Source organism: Leptonychotes weddellii, chromosome 13 (assembly GCF_054177405.1).
Source record: "Leptonychotes weddellii isolate Sample4059 chromosome 13, ASM5417740v2, whole genome shotgun sequence".
Classification (NCBI taxonomy): Eukaryota; Metazoa; Chordata; class Mammalia; order Carnivora; family Phocidae; genus Leptonychotes; species Leptonychotes weddellii.
The window spans coordinates 40,718,173-40,737,267 of NC_138381.1; the positions used below are offsets into that span (position 1 = coordinate 40,718,173).

Below are 19,095 nucleotides of genomic sequence, written 5' to 3' on the forward strand. Positions count from 1 at the left end.
TTTTTTTTTTTTTTAAGATTTATTTTGTTTATCTGAGAGAGAAAGAGAAAAAGAAAGAGAGAGTGAGTGGGGGCAGGGGCAGAGGGAGAGAATCTTCAAGCAGATTCCCTGCTGAGCGCAGAGCCAGACTTGGGGGTCGATCTCATGATCCCGAGATCATGACCTGAGCCAAAACTAAGAGTCGACGCTTAACCAACTGAGCCACCCAGGTGCCCCATCTCGTGTCTTCTTATAAGGACACCAGCCATAAGGGGTTAGGGCCCATCCTAATGACCTCATCTTAACTTAATGACATCTGCAAATACCCTCTTTCCAAATAAGGTCACACTGATAGGTATCAGGAGTTAGGACCTGCGCATAGCTGTCTGGGGGACACAGTTCAACCATAAAAAGCTGGGGACCTCTAAGTGATCCTTGACCCCATCTCTCCCTCTGACCACTGAGCACTTCTGGTGTGACCTCCCGACACCCCTCCATCCAGCTCCCCCTACACCCAGCCCGCCACCCCTGCTTCCTCCAGACCCTCATCTTGCTTGCTCCCTGCGGCTCTCCTGCTTCCATCCACCACCTTCCCATTCGTCTTCCATGCTGTTCCTCTTTGCTTTCTAAAATACCAACCCTCTGTATCTCTCCTCTGCTGCAAAACAAAAATCAAACAGACACACCTCCCCCACATTTAGCAGTGATGACGACCCCTGCCTGTGCATTATACTCACACACGGAGCTTTGTTAGCACAAACCCTAAGACGGCACTCCTACCCCACCCCAAGAAATGCTAGATCAGGAGTTGGGTTCAGACCGAGCACAACCCTTCAACCAGGCCAAAAGGGGTCATATGCTTTAGAAGACCCCAGACATCACAAACGCAGAAATGCAAAGACTTCTTTTTTTCTTTTGAGCTTGGTGTTTTAAAGTTTACACTCAATGGAGCACTCATAAAATAGCAGGGCAGGACAGAGCAGCTGAGTTGGGCCCTCTCGTCCAGTGGGGTGGGGTTGGGCTGAGAGAGAAGAAATCAGCCTGTGCCCTTTGAAACCAAGGAAGGAGGGACTGCTGTAGCATCAGGAGAGCTACCCCTCATCCTCTGAAGTGGGAGGATGTGGAGGCAGACAACGTCCCTCAGGTAAGTGTGCTTCTGCCCTTCCCTCCGCTTTGGAGATAGGTGGAGTGTGGGGGTACACTTTCAGGCGGTACTTAGAACTGCCTGCCAATCCCGAGGGGTCAGAAAACTGAGGTATGAGGCAAGTGAACGCACTCCCCACCACCAGCCGGGAACCTGAAGAGCCTGAGTCATCCACCTCCTTCATCTCTGGCCTGCCTATGGCTTCTGCCCTGTCTTCCTCCTGAAGGTCCACGGACCACTCTGGTCCTTAGTGGCAGGGTGGCTCCAGGAGAGAATGGGTCTCCTATAGCCTCCAGGCCCAGAGCAGTCCCTCCTGACTTGCTGCAGACCCTGGGTGGAAATGAGGGCCCTGTATTGGGGGTATTGCTTACTTTGAAACTTCTAAATATTTAGACACACAGTATGTGGGCCTCCGTTCATACTCTTGCTCTGGGCCCAAAAGTATTGGGAATGATTCGGCTCAGACACCTGCAGCTTTAAAACTTAATATGAGATTCTCATAAAAAGCCCAGGTTGAACCCACTCATATATTATTTATCGGATAAAACCCTAACCTTTGAGTATGAAATCCAAGGCCCTGTGACCTCATAATCCTTTGGACAGCATGCTCCCCACCTCCCTAGACTTATTTCCCATTCTGCTCCTTTAAGTAAAAGTATTGTGTTATATAAAACTGTTCCACCAACATACTAACCCCTTTTCCTGCATATGCAAAATTTACTCATATTCCAAGGCCTAGCTTAAATACCGCTTCTTCCACAAAACTTTCCTTTATCATGCAGCTAAGAAAAATTTCCCCCTCTCCTATGCTCCCATATTACTTTTCAGCCCTTTTGCTACAGATCCTTGCATTTTCTACTCTACATTCCAGTTATTTGTCCCTATATGATTTTGTAACTGGACAGTCTCATCCTAAAGAGACAAAGTCAGGTTTGGTTCATTTCAGTGTCTACCGTTAGACCTTGCATGACATAAACACCCGACCAATTGCTGGTCAAATGTAAATTTTTCAAGTCACCAGTTATTATCCTGGTAGCCACAGGGACTGCTAAATGTGGGCAGCCCACTATCTATACACGGTACTGCTCTAAACTATTGTGTCATTCATTCTCACATGGCAGGAACCAGGCATTGTCCTTTGCCATCCCCAGCAAGGAATCTCAACCAGAAACAGAAAGGATAAGCTAAGAGTGCACATGGTCTCTGCGAACAATGGTCACACTGTCAGAGGGGTGACAGAATTGAAGGGCAGGGAGACCCACACCTCTATTTTATCTTGTGTCCACATTCCATCACAGCCTGTAGAATGTTAAATGGTTTGCTTGGGTCAAGACATGAGCATCTGATTTTTTTCTCTCGAATGTAAGGATGGCAGTGCCATTCACTGCTACCTTTTCAGTGTAGCATGAACTTTACAACTTCTAAATTTAGAGTGGGATTATATTACCTCGCACTATTCTTATCAAAATGGCCATGCACTCAAGGAGACAACTTTGACCCAAAGAGAGCTTCTCACTGCAAGTTTAGCACTAATGGAACTCGGAAAGATCCCATCCCCCTAATTCTCTTTTAAGATTACCTTCCAGAACTGGAAGTTGTGCTTTAGAAAAACTATCCAATTTATGAGCCTTTTTTAAGAATGCTTGAAAGCAAGACTGAAAGGATCCCAGAGTGGTAGTAGCATGCATAGTGGTTAACAAAGAAAGATTTATAAAAGATGAGCTTTATTGAAGGTCAGACGACTTCCGATCTAGAAAATACTTAGGTGTAAATGTCAAAAGGCTGGGGCTCACCTCTTTAATTGGAAGCCAAGGAAATTAAAATACTGTGTAAGGGTGGCTCAGGAAACAGACAACAGAGGGCGGTCTGTGGAAATATACCACTGAGACAGAGGGAGGATGAGAAAATGGCCCTCGCGTACTTTAAAAGCATGAACACTAGAAGCAAATAATGACTGAGATTAAGAGAAGTGTTTATTAGCAACACTGCGTGATCTACTAGCAATCAAATATGCAGATGGCTCTCACTCAAGCGCTCAAAATGCTCCTGAATAATTGCAACCAGTGATTGTGCCAACCGTTCAATGCTCCATCTCGTTTATTTGTCACAACAACGCTAGGAGGATACATATTTTAATCTCCTTTTTCTACAGGTGGAAACTCAAGCTTGAAAGGCTTCGTAATTTTTCAGGTTTTGCAATGCTTTGCACTAAATTATTAATAATAACAGTTAAAGCTATTATTAGGTGCTTAATGGGCTTTCAGTGTGTAGGCACTAGGCTCAATTTTACCTAAAATTAACTCATTTAAACCTCACAGCAGTAATCTTGCAAGGTAGGTACAAATCAAGGGATTCATGGCTCATTAAGTAGCTTGCCCAAGATCGCACACCAGGATTAAGTAATAGAACTCTACCGTGTAAGTACCGGCCACTATTCTATGCTGCTTTAAATACCTTTATTTAAAGGCACATGGCTGGTGAGTGGCAGAGTTGGAATCAGAATCCAGGTATTTATCATTCTGAATTCCTTTCTCTTTTGTTATTGGTCTATATTGCTGCTTGTTCTGGAAGTTTTTCTATTAACTAAGTGGTCCCACCATGACCACCCTAATCCAGCACCCTAATTTTGACACGAACGCTGAAGCAACTGGTTATGAGAATTTAGAATACAGATATTTGTGATGGTAAGTTTTTTCCCCCCAAAGCATCAAGATGAGCATATACTCACTCTGGGGTTCCTGTGAAGCATTAAATTACCTTTTAAATTAAGTAAGTGAAAAACCAAGTGAATCTGGTCTAAGAGAAAAACTATTTTGTTACCTGAAAAGAGATTAAAAACTGAGGGGAAAAAAAAGGATACATTGGGATAATCTGCTGCCCACTGGCAATTTTCCTCAGCAGATGCCAAACAGAAACACCATGAACATAAAACAGAATGGAAGTAGACCAACTATAAAATGTTCTCTTGTTCCTTTATTTTCAGAAAAGTACCTTACTTCTAAAAACTCTTTCATAAGTTCTTCATTCTTAGTTATAACTGTGTCTTTGTATATACACTCATGTGAGAAAACCTGGGATATTGAAGCTCCCAGAAATGTAGCCAAAATGTAGCATCTCTTAAAAAGAACAAAAACAGCTAATCTGCCATCTCGTGTAAACGAAGCATACCACCGTAAGATGCTACCATCCAATAAGCCAGTGAAATGTAGTCCATGAATGATTTTCTCAGCAATCTGTTTTCCTTCTTTTTCTTCCCCTCTTTTGAGTTGTTCTAATCACATCCCTCCCTCCTTGCTAGCACTTGGAGCTAAAGATGAATAACTTGGGTAACAGGCATTTTTCAGCTTAGCAGATTTTATGAGCAAAATGGTTAGCGCCCTCATTTGGGATTATTCTCTCCACACGGAGCAAGGATTATCGGCAGCCAAGTTCTAGGTGCCAGGAGCACAATGAGCAGCATTCCCCAACTCAAACACCACCTCCGAGGGGAACATCTCTTTTTCATTTCTAGGATTAAAGCTTTGATCAAAATGGACCACGGAGCCAATGTGTCATGATATTTTAGTGTATACTCGAAACCGCAGGGTTTGGTTTGGTTTGGTTTTTGTCTACCTTTAAACTACTTTACCCATATTACTCTTTCTCCTCATGATAAGCAACTAAGACATCAAGTGAACACTTGATATCTTCTGGAGTAGTGGGAAATAGGCGCCTGAGGAGTCATCATTTTGAGTAAAAGTGGCTGGTTGACATAAAAATTTGTGTTTTAAGAAGTAGTGATCAAGGGATCAGAAATATTTTTGTAGTGTATACCTATCATTGCTTAATTCAGATGTACTCCATATAATGATTCGAAAAGGCTATTTCCTTTGTATTTTAAAACTTTTAGACACTGTTTGAACTTTATCAGTTAGAATTTCACTATTTCCAACATTTGACCACAATACATATTTCTAAAAGCCCCAAAGAGAAAAAAATGACAAGAAGTGGTCATTAATACTAGACCAACTCTGCAGAATCCATGTTATATGTAGTTTAGACCCCTCAGGGCAGATCCCCTGGGTATCCATCAAGAGATTTCTTTTTTATTTTGTGTGAACTTTTGTGCATAACTGCATTTTGTTGAGGAAATGTTCCTTGGTCTTTGTCAGAATCTCAGGAGTGAAAGAAAGTGTCCTGGAGAGTTTTTTCTACCTCTCAGTAGAGAGAGAAAGTGATCCCACTTAATTTCTTTTATTATGCGTAAATTGAAACCAATTTCATTTCAACTTTATTTTGTAAAGTAGCACTTACCAGAGAACCAATTTCTGTTCTTGTAAAATATACAGAGAAGTAGTGAAAATTCAGAGTACCAGTAAGGATCCTCGTAAAAGCTACTTTGTGTTTATTATCCTTACTGTGGAAAAAGTTATTATCCACAGAAGTGTTATGTTACATTCCGTGGTCAGTCATCAAACGAGGAAGGAATAAACACGATTCTTCACTGTTTCATCATGGGTATGCGCCTTGCTCAAAATGTATTAAAGGGGAGTATTTTCATCATGCTATTACTGAATAATTAAATTAGGCCAATGTTCTGTGGATGTGGAATAATGTAATTTACTTTGTTGAATGATTAGCCACTCAGATTTCTCTCATTTTCTAAGGCAATGGATTGACTAAAATGTGACCATAAACAAAATAGATTTTATTAAGCATAATCTACTTTGTAAACAAATGAAATTAATTCTTTGCCTGACCTAAAGCTTTGAAAATGAAAGACCAAAATTGAACACATGCTTCCAATTTTGGTTCTGTTACTAAGATGACACTTAATATAAAAGTTACAATTTAACTTCCCCTCAAGTATTCCATACTTGATACTAAATGACTCTTAGAAATATGTTCATCAACAGATGGGAGCCACTTATGGCCTCATAAACTCCAAAGCAAGTGAAATTATCTCAGCAAAATAGAAAGATTACAAGGAAGCTTCATCTGGTTATCTCAGAGATGATTAATGCATTGCATATTGGTTCAATGGCGTAATGAATATTGACAGATAACCAGCCTTCCTCATAGGAAAGAAATACGGAGGAGATGAATGCTACTCATGTATGTTTTTAATCAATCAATAAGCAATTTCAGTACGTGCCCTATGCTTGGAGCTGAGCTCAGTGTGACGAGATGTGGAGGAAAGTGACAGCACCGACCCTCTCCTAAAGGGATTGTCTGTCTTGGAAGAGAAGACTAACACGCCTGCACAGGGTGACAGACTGTGTTATTGCTTACGTGCTCTTAACCACCCAGTATAGATACTGTGGGAGTTCGGAGACGTCAACAATCGACGAAAAGTGGCCAGGGAAGAAGGATCATGGAGAACTTGAAACCAAACTGATTTAGATTTGATTCAGTGGGAAATACAATGTGCTGGCAGCGAAGTTTTGGGAATTGAGAAATGATCTCAGGAAAATTAGTGTGGAATTTTCTTAAAACCATATCCTGTATTTTTCTTTTTGCTCTGTCTCCAGTGGTACCAGCCACCAGTCTCTCTCCAGGCTACTCTGCTTCCCCGTCCTACCAGGCCCCCCAGTCCATTCGCCACTGGGCCGGGAGAGTGAGCTTTATAAAACGTCAGTCACATCATGTTATTGCCCAGTCTGAAACCTCCAGTGGCTAATATTACACTTCTGATGAGATGCAGCGTCCTTCCCATGATCTCCACCATCTGATTTTCCTACGAGATATGGTCCCACCCTCCTCTTTGATTTCATCCTGTATCACTGTGCCCTTCCCGCTTATGCGAAGCCACACAGGCCCTACCCTCCATCCTTCCACCTGGCCTGGTTCATCCCCATGCGAGCACCCTTTGCGCTCCCTGCCCCTGCCTGAAATGTTTGTCATTCAGATCTCTGCTCCGGTAGCTTCTCCCCAAATAGATCTTCCCTTGCCGTCTATTTCATGCAGTCTCTCCATTCCTCCCCCCGTCCCCCGCTACTCACACTCTATCACTCAGGCTGCTTTACAGTTTGTTTCACACTTACCACCATTGACCTTTTTCTTGTCTATTCATTTGTTTATTTGTCCATTACCTACCTCCACCCATAAGAACGTAAGTACCACGAGAGCAGGACCCTTCTCAGAGTTGTTTGCCCCAGTGTTAGACAATACACAGATTACATGCTCAGTAAATACATCTCAAATGAATGCCTTGCTTAATTCATTCTGCGGGCAGCCAGTGACAGTAGTCTGGGCCTGAAAAAAATGTGTGCTATATCGACAGTTGGAGTGAACACGTTAGGAAAAAAATGAACAGAATTTGGTGTCTGACTATGGGAAGTGAAGTTACCGTCTAAGACAAAGATTAACACGAGGCCCCTGGGGTTCCCGCAGAAAGGCAATACTCTCAGCAGAAATATAAAAGTCGTGGTTAAAAGCCACATTTTATGAGTATATACTGCATATCGGGCATTATGTATGTATTTCATTTATTTTTCACAACTCCATTAGGCAGGCATCATTTTCCGTTTTATAGATGGGAGGCTGAGTCGACTACCACCAAGTTGTTCAGTTAGAGATCTTATTCCAGTGAGTGCGGTTGATTTGGTAGAAAAGTACTGGTGTAATTAATAGTAATTGACAATTGCACGTTAAGCAACGTGTGTCTATTCATCCAACACCCACTCTCACCGCTCATCCTTTCCCTACGGCCTCGGCCCAGGAGCTTTGCTTTAACTTTAAAGGGGACTGGAGCCCTGGCAGGGGTCAAGACAGGCAAGCTGACCCTCCCCTGCCATTTAGTATCAATCTGCCCCTCCTCGCTCAGGAGGGAGCATACTCTGATCCTAGGAATCTCAGTGCATGGATCATGAGTCACAGGTGAGGCAAGAGGGTTTTCCCATCGGTCTGAGAACTGATCTAGAAGTTCAAGTCTTGTCTTTGGTGTTCACAGGTGGATGATGCTCAAATCCATCCACTTTCAGTTACCATGCTGGCTATAGGCTAGTTACCAATGGCCTTCAGTTATGGGAGACCTTAAGAAAATCCCCTGTGTGGAGCCTGACACTTCCTTCCCCCCGGTTGTGCACAGTTTTCCCTTGTGTGGGGAGTAAATGGAATCAACAAGCTGTGATATTATTTCTGAGCAAGGTACGCCGAGATGTGTTTGTTCCTTCCAAGGAGCAGATTACAGAATTCTAGTGAGGCGAGGGAGGTGATGACGCCATGTCTGAAGGACCTTCAGAGAATTATGCTTGCTGGCTTGATGATATCAGTACCTCTGTAAATAGGTCAGACAGAAAATCCTGTCCATCAGTGACTGGATGTAAGAGAATTGTGGTTGGATATCAACACGAGCCCTCCCCTCCCACTTGGCATTGTTGTTCCCAGGGCTTAAGTAGCTTTGGACTAGTACGTAATGGGTGGTGGAAGAAGCATTTCCCCAGGCATATGCTGCTTCCCAGGACTTGGACTTTGCCTAAAGAAAGCAATGGAAAGGGTTGGATGACCCCCAGCACCACCACCCACCTTGGCCAGGGTCCCATTCGCACTTACCAAGGCTGGGCTACAGATGGCAGGTGCCTCTCTGTGATCCTCCCATGTCCACTAGGAGCTCATTCTACACCAGCTCTGGGGAACGAGGTTGTACAGACACTGAAGACTCCCAGGCACTGGGATCAGGACCAGTGCCACTCATACCTGGCATTGCGAAGAAAGTGAGACCCAAAGGAGAATCCGTGGCCAGGGCCATTGATGCTTCTTCATAGACATTTCCGTGACATCTTGAATCAAGTAGAATGACCTTCAGGAGAAACAGCTCATTTTGGAGAACGCAAAAAGCTTCAAAATTTAGATTAAAATAATACTGTTAAGATAAAATTGATAAAATTGAATGCATGAAGAGACAAGACCTACAAATAAGCATTTTGATCATCACTCTGTCTCGGTAGAGATCTGTTCCTTCTGATGCCCTCATCTCGTAACTCACTCTACTGCCCCTTGCCTCTCTGTCCTTCTCCTTTGCTGTGAGTTTATGTCTTACTTTCTCCCTTGGCATTCCTTCTCACGCTGAAATCCCCTAAGGAAACCCCGGTCAGCGTGGCCTCAGGATCGCCCTGCCCTGATCTGGTGCCTAAGGCAACTCTCTCTTCTTAGTACAGGGCCCAGGTAAGCCCCGGGAGCACTGAAGTCTGAGGGGCCTGCTCTGGACTGAGAGGGTTGGGCCAGGCTTTGGGGAGGCAGCCTTGGGTAAAGCTGAGTTGTCAAATATGCAGGCAAGTAAGCCAGGGGGGCCTGTGTGTCGCTCAAAGGTGCTGACACAGGCAAATCTGATCCGGGACTGGCAGATGCTTAACCAAATAAGACAAATGGAATGTGTTCCCGCCAGTGTCACTGTGGCTCTCACAGCGTGGCCCTTCCCAGAGCTCAGGTGGCTTTGGACTGGTAGGCAATGGATGGGAACGAAATAGGCCCTCGAGTATACGCCACTTCTTGGGACTGAGTTCTCGCCCACGCCGACGCCCTCACCTCTGCCATTACCTTGACGCAGCTATTCTCTTGGACTCTGCATCTCTTTAAGGCTGATGTTATTTTTTTTCTCTCTTTACCAATAACGAGCCAAAGCTCTCCGTGTTTTCCAGTCTACAACCAAGAGGGGAGATGGATTAATGGACTTAGCTGGTCACTGTCCACACACCTGAGCTGAAACGATTGCTCCAAAGTTTCCCACTGGCTGCCAGATGGCCTACGGATCAGCTGCCCTGAAAGCTGGTGCTCACTCCTACTTAGTGTCCACCCCCACCACTTCGTACAGGAATAGAGCCTGTTGCTCTGGTCATTTCAGCCTGGAGCTGGGAAGGCAGGCCTTCTGCATGAGATGCCCGGTGTCAAGGGAAAACCAGAGAAGAAAGGCACAGAGAAAGGATGTGTTAACATTTTGGAGAAACCTACTGTATGTCAGACACTGTACTAGGCACTTCGAAGCTGCATTTATCTAATACATTCTCAAAAAGACTCCTTTTTTTGCTGCCACCAGAGTGTCAGAATCAGAGGGCTAAGATTTTAGGATGGCCTTGAGTAAATGGGTCCAAAGAGGCTTTTTTGCTCCAAGTTGGTTCTATGTCATAGGACTGCCTGCTCTGGGCAAGAGAATTCTTACAAATCTGTGTAGACTAGTTCAGGTCACTAGGACGAGATTCCATAAGGGGCTCCTTTTCTCGGCCTTATTTTATACATATGTACACAAACTCACGCCATGCATATTTCCAAAGGGCAAGTGACACTTCCAAAGAGCAAGGTGTTTGGGATCCCGGATGCCAGCCAATATGCCATCACTTCCATTTCAACATGGCCAAGAACAAACATTAGGATTCTCGCTTTAAAAATGGGAAAACAGACCCAGAATGTTAATTGACTTCCTGTAACAACCCTGGCTCTGCCTTTGCAATATCCTCTCATCTCTTAATATTTCCTTGCATTTTGGCCAGACTTCCAGCTGACTACCAACACCTGCGACTCACTGCCTGAAGGAGTTCACCCTGGCTTCCTGCAGAGCAGGCTAGAATTGCCAGACCTCTTCCCTGTAGGAGCCTCCAACCATGGCTGATGGGATTTGGTGGGATAACTCTGGAGCTCTGAAAGTTTCCCCAGCGGAACTGAGATCCAGTTCCTACTGTGCTAACTTTCTTGAAAATTCACCCTATCCTCTCTGCCGTCTCTTCCCTACCTTACTTTCCTTTTCTCCTACAAGTATTTGCTAGAATCAACTCCAAATTAGCCACTTGCCTCAAATCTTTGACTCAAGGTCTGCTCCCAGGGAAACACAAATAAAGACACTGACCTAAAATCACCCAATAATAGGTGGAGAGCCTGGTTGATCTGACTCAAAATTAAATGTTCTTTATACTTCGTGGATCTGTCCAGCCACCATGTTCCTGGCCTCACAACGGCTTTCTTCTCTCTTGCACTTACATCTCCATCCTATGGAAGCAGCCCAGCCTCCTCCTCCACTGATGACCCAGGGCTCTGGCCCTTCCTGGCCCCCTGGTCCACCCTGAGTTGGTCCCCAATTCCAGTATCATCTCATGGATTCATTTCCCTTCCTTGCTAATCCATACCTCTAACGAGAGAGAGAAAGAAAGAAAGAAAGAAAGAAAGAAAGAAAGAAAGAAAGAAAGAAAAGAAAGAAAGGGAAAGAAAGAGAAAGAAAGAAAGAAAGAAAGAAAGAAAGAAAGAAAGAAAGAAAGAAGAAAGAAAAAGGAAGGAAGGAAGAAGAAAGAAAGAAAAAGGAAGGAAGGAAGGAATGGAGGGAGGAAGGAAGGAAGGGAGGAATGGAGGGAGGAAGGAATGGAGGGAGGAAGAGAGGAAACTTTACACATAGATAGTCCAACCCAGGGCAGCAGGCTCCCTCTTCCCCATTACACCTCTGAAAACAAGAGCAAGAACTGTCTAGCAACTGCATTCTCTAGAAGAAGTGGCAGAGTCAAGGTTGCCTCCCCCATGTCTCTTCCAGAACCCTCTGAGATATACACACCCTTGTTGTTGTTCATCTTCAATGCAAGGGGATGGGCAGCTGGTTGACAATTACTAATTTTTAGAAAACTCAACACCAACTTGGAGATATTAAAGAGCCCTATTCCAAATCAATTAGATATCTACAGTTCCAGTGAAATATCAAAATCCTTGCAGTGCAACATCCACTTGTCTCCTTCTTTTATTGCAAATATCTTTAACTGTATTTGTCACTCTCCTCCCCACGGGACATGTGCAGGCACACCCCGGAGAGAACATTGTGAGGAGCAAACATTCGGAATGGATTTCACATTATCCTGCTGCAGCTCCTCATTACAGTTTTAAGTTTCTTTAAAAAGCAAAGTGTTCTGCTCATTCTTCCTGGGATGGAGGTGGAGAACTGGACTGTGTTCTTGACTCCTCCACTGACTCCACAGGGTGACCTTGGGCAAAGTATTACACAAGTATTTTTATTTATCCATAAATTTGAAAACAGAAGCCTCATTTTTCTCAAGAAAACTTAGAAGAAAAATAAAAAGATCAATCTCTAAAAGCACAATGGACTCCTTGGACAGAAGGCCTATCTACGTACATACATTGAGGTTATGTCTGTTTTCAGGTTCTGCTGGTCTTGCCAAACCAAAGAACAGCACTATTCTCAGTAGAAACTTCCCCCTTGATGTTGACATTGCGCTACATCCTCAGTGCTCATCTTTTACGTTTCTTTGGTTTTAAGGGGGAAGAAAAGAGAGAGAAAGGAGTTAAATCCAAAATTGAAAGGACTGACAAATGAAATTAGAATTTCAGTCCTTGCGTCCAAAGTGACTTATAGAAATGAGCTTGTTGGACCAGCTTGAATAGCCTCACTACTGAAACTGTTGTTTTGTGTTCAAGCAGCTTAAATGATTTGAAGGTGGCAGCTGAGAGAGAACTAAAAGTCACTAGTTTCTCTCTTCCCATCACCCCCCACCCAACCCCCAGCTTCAAGTGTTCATTATTTCTTCCTGGGACTGTCCGTGTGCTTTCTTTTCTTCTGTTTTCTTTCATTGTCTTTATCGCCACTCCCACTGATTTTTTTTTCTTTCCCGTTTCTGTCTCTCAATTGTCTTCTGCCTTCTTTCTTCCACTCAGCTTTATCCCCATTGAGCATGTACCAACTCTTCACTTTGTTGTGTTTTAAGTGAGAAGAGGAGAAAAAGATTTAAAAAGCAAAGGAAAAGCATTCATGTTCACCTAGAAAATGCTTGTCACATAGAGATGCTCATAAATATTTAAGGAATAAATCAATAAAAATACCTAATATTTATAGAAAACATACTTTGTGTTAAGCATTCTACACACATTTCCTATCAATCAACTATGCTGCAAGGTAGATGCTATTATTATCCCCATTTTAGAGACAAGGAGACTGAAGCTTAGAACTAAAATAGGGTAGCCAGGTTTGCTCTGATAGAAAATGAAAGAAATAGGGGCCACCAAACCAGGTCCACATGACTCAAAAATCCCAGGTCTCAACTATCATCCTGTCATGTGACAGACATATGCTTTATGCTTTACTGACATCAATTCATTAAACGGGCATTAAACAGGGAGTAAATTACTTGATGTATGATGCAGCTGAAAAAAAAAAAAAAGCCACAAAGGAGTAAGACCGAGGTTGGAAGCACAGCATTCGCAGTAGTTGTGTTAACTTGGGCTGGTTATGTAAACTCCCTGAGCTTCGAGTCCTTCATCTGTAAAATGAATATATCCATATCTCGTTTTGGGGTTGATGCAGTGGTTAAATTAGCTTGCTCCATTCCCCTGGTCTTTTAACTAGGCAAACAAAATGAAGAAGAATATTCTAGAGAGAGGAAATAAGTCACAGAAACAGGAAACGGAGATGATTTTACACGACACACACTTTCTCCAAGAAACCCTCCCCACCCTCCAAGCTGGGATTAAATGCCCCATTTTTATGCTCTTCTAGTATACCTCCTTCCTGTCTTGCCACCTGTCCTAAGTGTGGTAATTCTTGGTTTTCTTTTCTGTATCTCCCTCCCCTCTCCTGCCCCCAAGACTGCCCCATAAGAGCAGGAACCAACTATGACTTGCCTCCAAAATGCAGCCCAGGGCCTGGCACCCAGTAAGTGCTCAGGAAATGTTTGTTCAATGAATAACTGAGGACCGAAGAGCGGGATATGAGAATAGGAGGAGACAGGGCTGATGGCGTTGCGTATTAGGACTGTATGCTCACACTCCTCCCCCGTTGTCCCAGGGTCCTGGTGGAAATGTAGCCGGTCTTCACCCCTCTCATAACCTCATAACTAAGTAATAAGTTTCTGAAGCCCTTGGCCTAAGATTTGAGAGGAACAGCTGTGGCACAGAGGGACCAGACAGAGACACACTGGTCTGCACCCTCAGAAGGGACCCGCTTTCAAGCATCCCACCCACTGCCATCATCACCCTTATTAACCACTAGAAATAACTAGGGCTTCATGGGGGTATGAAGAAATCTAACTGCGCTCAAATCTAGATAGAAGATAAATCACAAAAGATACATCACTAAAATGCCTGGGTGGCCCAGTCAGTTAAGCGTCTGCCTTCGGCTCAGGTCATGGTCCCAGGGTCCTGGGATCGAGCCCCAAGTCGGGGGGGGGGGTCTCTGCTCAGCAGGGAGCCTGCTTCTCCCTCTCCCTCTGCTGCTCCCTCTGCTTGTGCGCGCTCTTGCCCTCTCTCTCTCTGTCAAATAAATAAATAAAATATTTAAATAAATAAATAGAAGTCATATTACATAATTAAACTAGAAAAATGTCAAAACTCAGTGATAGGAAGGGGCACATCTAATCACCAATATTATCATCATCAAATGTAACTGTTAATTGCCTGCAAAGGCCCACAACAGACACAAGCACTGTGAACACTCTGAACTCAGAAAAGAAACTGGGCTCATGCAATGTCCCTTTTCCTCAGGCTGTGTGCCTTAAATGAGCTACTTCATGTTTTTGAGGCTCCATTTCTTCACCTGTAACATGGAAGTGGAAGGTGACCTTAGCGATAGGGGGTGTGGTACGGCTCTGGCACGTGGCAGGCTCTCAAACCCGGCAGACGTCGTGTTCATTATGGTGGCTCCAAGAAGCGCCGTCGGGGCCCATAAATTCAGTTAGCACCTCCCCCAGCCAACAACTCCCAAATCTGTATACCCAGCTCTGGAGTCCTAATACCAACAGCCCTATTTCTCAAGGGCACCTCCAACTCAAAAGGTCCGAAACTGAAGATGGTGAATACCCACACCCACCCCATTGCCTCCCATGGCACCTGCTACTCCCTCTCTGGGAAATGGGGAGGCATTCCTTACACTTCTTCTGCCCCCACTCTTCCACTCTTACAGTCTGACCAATTTCCTAAATTTGCTTCAAATAGTTCCCTTTTTCTGCATTCTTACCTGGTTGTCTTGGTTCCTGTCCTGAGAATTCTTGATGGACTGTCACAGTTGTCTTCTACATCTAGATCTGCTTGCCCCCAGCTGCACCACCCACTGCTGCTAGAATGTTCCTTCTAAGTCCCTGCCTTATGGAAGACCCCTGTCATCTACATGGTAAAGTCTCAACTCTTTATATGGGCATGAGGAGTCAATCCCAACCTCAACTGCTTCTCCCTCTTATCTGCATCTGGTCCCCCAAGTGTCTTCTCATTGTCAGCTTGTATAGTCCTTCCCATCCCTGGCTTGTTGACCTACCAACTCCCCAGTATCCTCCCAGATTCATCCCAGGCAGCCCCCCAAAATTTCTTCAAACTAAGTACTCTTGTCTCTGTTCCCCAATACCCTATGTATCCTTTCATTACGGCAATTACCACATTTTTTTCATAAACTGCTTATTTTTATCAGCCCAATTAAACTTTGACCTCCTCAAGGGGCCATAAAGTTTATCTATTTTATCTTTGTTTATACAATGCCAAACACAGCATATAGTAGTAGTTCAATATATGTGTGATGGATGAATGATCAAAGTCCTTCAGTTACATAATAGCACAATAGCAGATCAAGTGTTACAGAAGTATAATACTTGTCAATTGCATAAAGCCAATGTGAGTTAATTGCCTGAATAAAGGGAAGTATAGGAATGATATTGCTCTTTACTTCAATTAAATTCAAAGCATAGGTTTATTCAAGAGACTACTCTAGGTGCTAGTGGAGGTTCCACAGATTTATAACACTGCACACTGACCTTTAATAAACTTAAAATAAATGGGAGAGACAGTCAGCTAAACAACCAACTATAACAACTAAGCAGGGTAAAATAAAAGGTGCTCAACAAAAGATTTAACACTCAAACCAGGTAAGACTTGTCTTTATACCCTGCTGTCCCACTTCTGCTCCCCCCCCAGCCTCCATGAGCATGCTGCTGAGGCTTTGCCACTGTGGTAATTAAAAGATTAATTAATTGTGTAATTATTTGCTTAGGGTCTTTTTCCCTATAAGAATATCAGCCCCATGTGGGCAAGGATCACATTTCTTATCCAGCCCACCATCCTGGGCATCTAGCCCTGTGCCTAATGAGTGGTAGGCCCTCAGTGAGTTTAGAGGGACAGAGAAAGAACAATTAATGTCAATGTACAGAGGAGCCATACGGAAACAGAGGCTTTAAGGTCTAAAAACAAAGCTTTCAGATTTACTGCAGGGTTCATGAATAGGCCACATTTTTTTTTCTATTAGATTCCTTTGAATACTCACTTTTTTCATCTGAAGTGATCTATCTTTTAACTAACTTGGAAAGCATATCCATTCTTCAAAGGTATTTATGGAAAACTATAGCTTTCTGCATTGGTGTACGATTTAGCTGTGGCTGAAAGAGTTTTCCCAATGAGAAAATCAAACAACAATGTGAGCTGGAATAAAATAACTTCTTTCACAGGTGGTACAGACGAAATGCTAATGTTTTGAAGAGAGTAGAATCCCTTGCTGGAGTCGTGTGTGGTTTTCAGGGGGAGAGCAGGATTTTCTATCAGCCTAGGAGATTTGAAAAGTCCCAAGCCAAAGGGGAACAAGAGTGGAGGGTGGTGAGAGCCCAGTGGAAGCAAGTAGAAGACAGTATGTGTCAAGACAGGAGCAGAGCACAGAGTGACAAGCCTGGTGGTGACAGGCTGCCGACGCCAGCCAAGGAATCCAGACTTGGGTTTATATGTATTTGAGCCCGTTCCAGATTTTAAGGGATGAAAAGTAAAATGTTTTAGGAAGACTTATTTGGCAATAATTTTCAGGGAGACCAATTAGTAGGATACGAAGAATACCCAATTAAGAGATAATAAATGAAAAAGATTTTTAGGAGGCATTATGAGATGTAAATTAACCAATTTACTTTCTTTCTTTTTTTTTATGATTTTATTTATTTATTTGACAGAGAGAGACACAGCGAGAGAGGGAACACAAGTAGGGGGAGTGGGAGAGGGAGAAGCAGGCTTCCCGCTGAGCAGGGAGCCCGATGCGGGGCTCGATCCCAGGACCCCGGGATCATGACCTGAGCCGAAGGCAGACGCCCAACTGACTGAGCCACCCAGGCGCCCCTAACCAATTTACTTTCTGATTGTTAAACCATCTCTCAGATTTTGTGAGTGGGTGGCCAGAATGCAATAGAACCATTTCAGAAATAGAAAAAAGCACAGGAGGAACCACTTTGAAAAGGAACAAGATAGACATTTGCTTTGGGGACAAGCAGAATGAGGTGTCCTGAAGTAAGATGGGGATGGAAGAGCCTACTCTTTTTATTACTGTTGTTATTGTGATCAGCATGAAGATGACGGTGGTGGAAATCCATTAGTATAAGCTTCAAATTTAAAATAACATCATCTCATAGCCAAATTATGGAAGCAGCCCAAGTGTCCATCGACTGATGAATGGATAAAGAAGATGTGGTGTGTATATACACATACACACACACACGCACACACACACACATATTACTCAGCCATAAAAAAGAAGTGGCAATGACGTGGATAGATCTAGAGGGTATAGTGCTAAGTGAAATTAAGTCAGTCAGAGAAAGACAAATACCCTACGATTTCATTCATTTGTAAATTTCACTCATATGTGGAATTTAAGAAACAAAACAAATGAATAAAGGGGGGGGGAGAGAGAAACCAAAAAATGGACTCTTAACTATAGAGAACACACTGATGGTTACCAGAGGGGAGGTGGGTCAGGGAAGGATAAATACGTGATGGGGATTAAGAGTATACCTCTCATGTGAGCACTGAGTAATGTATAGAATTGTTGAATCACTATATTGAACACCTGAAACTAATATGACACCGCATGTTAGCTGTATTGCAATTAAAATAAAAAACTTAAGAAAAAATAATAAATAAAATACCATTAATCTCAATTTTTGTAATCCAAACCCCTCAGTCATGGAAAGCCTTTGCTGTGATTGAAGGAAATGGAGTTGGGATGGGGGTGGGGAGGGAGGCCACCACACCCTAGGAATGGTTTTTATAAGGTGAGGGGATAGTGAGATAGTGGCGCTAGGAGAAGGTCTAATGGCCGTCCCACAAGAAGCCTCCCGGGGTGTCATGACTTAGAATTAACCTTAGCCCATCCCTTGATTTAGTCAGACCTGAGGAAACTAACTAGTACTCAATAAACTAATAGGAGGTTGAAGTCTCATTTATGAGCAATGAGCCTTTCCCTCATGCAGTTATCTCCCTAGCCAAACCAGCCATTAGCAAGTAGCTTGGGAAACATGGACTTCCATCTGGTCTGTATGAGGGCTGATGAGCCATCCCCACCCTCAGCAGACTATTTGTTTCCACTTAACTAAAATATTCACACCCACCACATTTGATGTCTTTCCCTCCTGGGTGGTATGAGACGAACTCTTACTTTCTTACTTCCATTTGCCATACTCTAGTTGAGTGGTCCCTCAAATGCCATTACTGCCGGCAGAGTGCCTGGGGAGCTTGTTTACCTTAGAGTCCGGAGCCCCACCACAGAGATTCTGCTTCCATGTGTCCACAGTGACGCTGGGAGGCAGATTGCTGGTGAGCCTCCAGACATTCCCAGGCAGCAGGGAGTGACTTTGAACCAATCTGATTTGGCAGGCAGGTAGGACTCCAAGCCCTCCATGCCTACTTTAGCATGAGCGGCTCTGTGTGTAACTATTTTATTTGTGTTCTCTTCTGCCAAAGATTTGTTTGAATACAGATTTTCAGCACCGTGACAGGAATTGGTCAGGTATTTATCCAAGTTAACCTTGACCTTTCGATTAACACTTTTTCTCCGACAAGGTTATAAAACAATTGTGTGGAAGCCCATCATTAAATTAAAATTGCATTTACCACAAGAAATAAAGCAAAAGATGTACCTCTGAAACAAATAATACATTATATGTTAAAAAAAAAAAAAGAAGAAGAAGATAGCAGGAGGGGAAGAATGAAGGGGGGGAATCAGAGGGGGAGATGAACTATGAGAGACGATGGACTCTGAAAAACAAACTGAGGGTTCTAGA

General features: G+C 43.5%; 1 protein-coding gene and 1 long non-coding RNA gene across 2 annotated transcripts in view; one reads left to right on the plus strand and one right to left on the minus strand.

Annotated features, from left to right (window-relative positions):
- Positions 1-19,095, plus strand: part of CHST9 (carbohydrate sulfotransferase 9) — a 219,259-nt gene that overhangs the window by 194,653 nt on the left and 5,511 nt on the right. The window lies entirely within an intron of this gene.
- LOC145716767 (uncharacterized) overlaps positions 8,626-19,095 on the minus strand; it is a 63,061-nt gene continuing 52,591 nt past the window's right edge. The window contains exon 4 of the long non-coding RNA XR_014139649.1: positions 8,626-8,903. This is a non-coding gene — a long non-coding RNA (uncharacterized LOC145716767). The remainder of the gene's footprint in view (positions 8,904-19,095) is intronic.